Below are 6,376 nucleotides of genomic sequence, written 5' to 3'. Positions count from 1 at the left end.
TCGTCAATAAACAAGCTACAGGTCCAAAAGAGTCCTTACGAGGTCAAGAAAATATGATCATATTACCCCAATTTTACAGTCTCTGCACTGGCTACCTATTAAGTTCCGTATCAGTTACAAATTATCATTACTTACCTATAAGGCCCTAAATGGTTTAGCTCCAGCGTACCTAACTAGCCTTCTACCACGCTACAACCCATCACGCACCCTAAGGTCACAAAACGCTGGACTTTTGGTCGTTCCTAGGATAGCGAAGTCCTCTAAAGGAGGTAGAGCTTTCTCACATTTGGCTCCCAAACTCTGGAATAGCCTTCCTGATAATGTTCGGGGTTCAGACACACTCTCTCTGTTTAAATCTAGATTAAAAACACATCTCTTTCGCCAAGCATTCAAATAATGTATCTTTTAAATTGTGAGTGTATTTACATCTGATCAAAGGTGCTTTTTTATTCATTAGCTTGGGTTAAACTAATTTTACTTTGTTGGATCAGCAGCTATGCTAATGATGTCTCTATTTTGTTTCTATGTTTTGCCACGGGACAAGCTCCAGTCTGGATCCAGAACACCTGAGAAGAGATGATGCTGACCCTCAGAGGACCTCAGATGATGCTAACCCTGAATCAACAAACAGAACTAACAATTATTGCTAAATGTGTGACTTAATCATATAATAACTTAATTAATAATATTGATAGTTCTTCGTCTAGCTGACTACGTCTTGTATTATTATTATTATTATTTTTATTTTTTCTAAAATCCTGTCAAATGTGCACAAACTACTAACTACTACTAAATATTGTAGAAACATAATTTTCTGTAAAGTTGCTTTGTAACGATTTGTTTTGTAAAAAGCGCTATACAAATAAACTTGAATTGAATTGAAAAATTGTATTGGCAAGCTTAAGAAGTGATGTTTCTTACTTGTTTCCGACATTGGATTTAGTAGGGCTCGGTAATATGACAAATATTTTATAGATTTCTAATTATATGGTCTACCTGCTGGTTAGTTTTATTCAGCATAATTATTGAAATGTTAAAGGTTGGTTTTACTTTACTTAGTTTGTGCTTAAACTAGCAGAAAGCATTAGCTTTTCAGTTATTTAATAATTTCCACTGTGTTACTTTCAAATCTGGGTTTAAAATGAATCATAATTGCATCAATAATGCATGTTGATATCACATAACACATACATAGTGTGTATTAAATAAAAAAAAATTACATAAGGTATGATATTTCTCATTTTCTTTTTGGAGTCATCACCTCAACCCTGTAGTTGGGGTGCATTTTTGATTTGTTGCGTATGCCTAAAATCAAGCATTGAATTAACTATAGACGGTTTCAACGGCAACAACATAAACAAACGTTACTGCGCATGAGCGCTTTTGTGGACCTAACTTAACTTCCGGTAGACTTCCAAATAGAATCAATAACAACAGCCAAGTCCCTCTAGAGTAGATATTTTTTGATAACAAACAAAATGTTTGCTGCGTGGATCAGGCGGACTTAATGAAAATGCAATTCATTATTTGCCAACAGTAGATGTTTTAAAGCATAGACATAAAGCGCGAGAAATAGAGGTTTCCCCAGTAACAGCTGTAAACAAAGCAGAGCTGGTACACTCATACGCTGCTATCAGGCATATAACATGCAAGTCTTCCTTCAGAAATACAGCGATTTAAAAACACCTGTGCCCTGCTTTGATATTTAAACATATAAATGTAAGGAATTATTATTATTAAACGTGCAGTACTTAACGTTACTCAATGAAGCCTTTTTGAAAAAAAATCAGTTTTAAAATTGTGGTGAGTCTCCAAAAATAAATAAATGTATGGGAAACACATCCCACAGCACAACCACCTGAGCCCAACTTCAGTCTACTCGTCACCTTGCCGTTAACTGCGTTTGTAGAAGCCACTGCAGCCAGACCGATATACACAACACAGACTGGAGGTTAACTTAGGTCCAGGCGCGTGCGCCCGATGAAACCATCTATAACTAACCATGATGCTCTAATAAACTATATCATTGCTATAGGCTTATAAAATATGTAATATTTAGATCAACAAATATTTAGAAACAACTGAAGCTGTATCATTCTATTATTTGTTTAAATTTGATTAGACTGCAGATTATTAGTTAATTTATTTTTGTACGTAAGCATTAATTAACATTATGTAATGTTATTTGTACATAAACATTTTACTAGTTCGGCTTTTTTGAAACTGCTGCAAGAATACAATTTTTGAAATATAGTAAAATGTAAAAAAAAATATTATATGTTCTATATACAATATGTATTAAAATATGATATATATGCACACTTTTTAAAGTCAATTAATCACTGTAATTTAAATTCTCATTCATAAGAAATTTCTGAGTTAAAGGAACACTCCACCGTTTTTTGAAATAGGGCTTATTCACATTATTTCCTACATTTAGATAGGTGGGCAAATGCATTTTTGTGTCAGTGCATGCATTGTTTTAGTTTGACTGGGTCGGCGTTAGCTTAGCTTAGCACAATGAATGGAATCCTTTGTTGCCAGCTAGCATGAAAAATAAAAATAAAAAAAAAACCACCTAATTACTTCTTGTGGCCTGCGTATTCACAACGAGTACAAATAGCGATCCAGATTAACACTAGGCGATTTCCTAGGCAGATATTGACTTGGGACTATATTATGGGGAAGCACAGGCGAAGCACTGCTACTTCGGCGCAGAGATATCACGCAACACATGAAAACATCAACTCTATGTGAATACAGGTATAATATGGGTCGATCTATACATGCGTCATGATTAAAATAATCACTTACTCTGTGGACAGCTGTCCATTTGGTCCATTCGGCGTGGGGCGTTTTTTTCAGTTCACTTTGTCACACCGGAAAAAAAATCGAGTACTGCAGAATGGATCAGCGCCGTTCTATTTCTCTGTAGATGTGACACAACTTCGGGCACGCTCATCTTGATCTGATGTGTTGAGCCTGGTCATCAATGGCAAAAACATGTCCCACTCTCTACAGCACAGACACTCTATTTCCGTCGGCATAGATTGGCATATTCCCCCACATTCACACCACCAGTTCATGTTGGCTCTCATCCTCACGTCCTCAGGCTGTTGAGCGATCGCAACCTCCTCCTCCTGTCGTTCTATTTCCAAAGCACGCAGCTCGTCTTCTGTAAACTCTGGTTCAAATAGGTATGGTTCTGGTTCTTGACTGTCTGAGAAGTCACCCTCTTCGTCTCTCTCAAAATCAGCCATGTTCATCGCCATTCGTGTACTGTAAGGAAAATAGCCAGGCAGCTACTATTCACGCCGGTGTGTTGACGGAAGTCGTGGGATTTCATGTGTTGCGTGATTCTCTGCGCCGAAGTAGCAGTGCTTCGCCTAAGCAGCAGTGCTTCGCCTGTGCTTCCCCATAATATAGTCCCAAGTCAATATCTGCCTAGGAAATCGCCTAGTGTTAATCTGGATCGCTATTTGTACTCGTTGTGAATACGCAGGCCACAAGAAGTAATTAGGTGGGGTTTTTTTATTTTTTTGATCACTTTTCCTCAGGCCATGCTAGCTGGCAACAAAGGATTCCATTCATTGTGCTAAGCTAAGCTAACGCCGACCCAGTAAAACTAAAACAATGCATGCACTGACACAAAAATGCATTTGCCCACCTATCTAAATGTAGGAAATAATGTGAATAAGCCCTATTTCAAAAAACGGTGGAGTGTTAAACTGGCAGTTGAAAGTTATTAAAACAAAACAATGTGTACTGTGGCCACCTTTTTATGTTGAACTAAGCTGATTAAACTGCAATTACAGAACAATATACTGCTACTGAACTTAATACAAGCCCCATTTACCAAATACTTTAAGCATACTTGATTATTTTCAGCCACAAGTACTATGCTCAGTGTATTGCAGTATGAATAAATTAAGAAATTGTTTTGTTTTACTATTTTGTCTTTATCTGCCTATTTTTATATTTATTTATTTGTGTGCTGTCATCATTACCACAGCAAAGAGAGCAAATAAAATTGTTTTGTAATCAAATACATCAATTGTCATCTTAGCTGTATTAAATAGCCTTTTTTTATTTTTTATTAAGATTACCAAACACTAGTTTAGATTACACTTTGACTTGAGCTAATTTAAATGTTTTTATAAAGCATGTTTAATTTTTAATGGTTTTATTACCCATTTCTTCTTCTTCTTATTTTTATTTAATACATAGTGTGTTTAAAGTTTAGCAGTATTTAATAACAAAAATAATGATGTAGTGAATACATAACAGGTTTTTTGTTTTGTTTTTTGATTCTCTGGTGTTTCATGTTGGCACGCTGCCAAGTTTATTTATTTGTTATCGGGCAGTAAGTGAAAAAAATGAAAGAAAAAATGAAGAAAAGAAAAAAAATGAAAAAGGAAGAAAAAATGTCAACTACCAACAAATAAACTGGAAACTAGTCTACATATGATCAGTTTGTTAAGGTTTGGCTACTGTGGTCTGAAACCTGCAAAACTTTGACTGCTAACTAACTTAAATATGTTGAACCACCTCGTGTTCTTACTAGTACAACCAGTATGGTCATGTAACTGCTTTTTGAACATGATATTTTATAAATATACATAAGTATGTTGGTAAATAATTTCATTGCTTATTAAGATACATCTTAATTAATTTATAAATAGTATCAAATCAATCCTTCCAAATGTTGCTTTTTAATATTTTGATTGTATTGTGCACTTCTGTATATAAATTGTAAAAATGAAATCTTTCAATCTGGTTACATTCTTTAAGTTGTTTCACAGCATTCCATTCTGATACGTCAGTTATGGGGGAGGGTATATTTTGCTCCAGGTGTGAAACACATCAGTGTTCGCAGTGTTGTGCAGTCCAAATAAGCTGCGAATGCCCTGCATTCTTCCGTCGTTTAAGAGAATCGTCCCGCTTTCTCATGGGTTTGTTGACATGTGGGTGATTTCATGGACAGGATAACTGCTCTCATAAGTAGAAAAATGTGCTGTTGATGGCAATTACTTGATTACAAAAATCACATTGTATTTGATGTAAAACAAAAAACAAAACAAAAAATGTAACTATAAAACCTGTAACTATATTTTTCATGTTTTCTCAAGCAAAGCAGAAATAATAGAAATAATGTTGAAATACTCTCTATCTGGAAACATGCTTGACCAAATTAATCAAAGTAATTTTTTTATAGTTCCATTATAGTTCTATTCATTTCCATGCTCTTGCTTGACTTAACACCTGGCCTTAAAGCAAAGTTGGTGTGAGAACCTGAAAATTTGATGTGTTGTTAAAGAGATTTCTGCCTCCAAATTAACTACATTCTGCTCAAGACAAAAAGAGATAGAAGCTGCAACTGTGAGTGAGGTGACCATAAAGTGATGGTCAAGCTTCAGTCAGTGGTGGCCATTGCTACCTATGAGCACTGTCCCTTTAACAGGTTACCCTTTATTACTCGGTGGCATGACTAGGAAATCAGTAGGTCCTAATCCTGTAGGAAAATCTTATCTAGAGATACTATCGCTCAGACCCCTTCTTAAGACAAACATCAAACGTCCAATTTCTTTTTTACGCATTTAAATTTATGCATTTAGCAAACGCTGTGCATTCAGGCTAACAGTTTTTATCTAACATGTGTGCCCTGGGAATCAAACCCACAACCTTGTGCTGCGAACGCAATGCTCTACCATTTCAGCCCCAACATTGCAGGACTGGTTTGATGTCAAAACTTGTATAGAAGAAGAAGAAGAAAAGGTGAGAAAAAGCCACTAATTATTATCTTGTAATTACCTTGTGCGTCAGTCACTTTACCTGGAGGAGAACAGAGAATTGTGTGTCAGATTTTATTATTCAATGATTATTTTATTATTTAAACTCACATAATTCTTTATTAACAATTCGATTTTAAAACAATAAATATATATTTTTTTAATTACATTAAATGGAGGACATTTTGTTATGAATAATGTTATATATATTTCTCAATGTCATCATCATCATCAATTACTTAATTGATTTAATCATTCACAAATGAGAATTTGAAGTTAAAATGCAGATAACTTCAACTTTAACAGTTTATTAATAGGATTTATAAAGTAAATTTCAGACTTACTTGCAAGAAGAGACAGCAGTGCTGCTAACACATATAATGGGGCAGGTTTCCCCATTTTTTGTGTTTTCACTATGTGATTTTTTAAGAAAAAAAAAAAAAGAAAAAACATTCTGAAACACCTATGGCACCAATCGCAGTATATTTTTAATGTAACTTTTTTTTTCCATCATTAATACTGATTAAGCACAACTACAAAAAATAAAAATGATTGACTTTGATTTGTTAAAAGGCAATTAATCTTAC

This window comes from Carassius gibelio, chromosome A4 (assembly GCF_023724105.1).
Source record: "Carassius gibelio isolate Cgi1373 ecotype wild population from Czech Republic chromosome A4, carGib1.2-hapl.c, whole genome shotgun sequence".
Taxonomy (NCBI): domain Eukaryota; kingdom Metazoa; phylum Chordata; class Actinopteri; order Cypriniformes; family Cyprinidae; genus Carassius; species Carassius gibelio.
Note: the sequence above shows the minus strand (reverse complement) of the source record.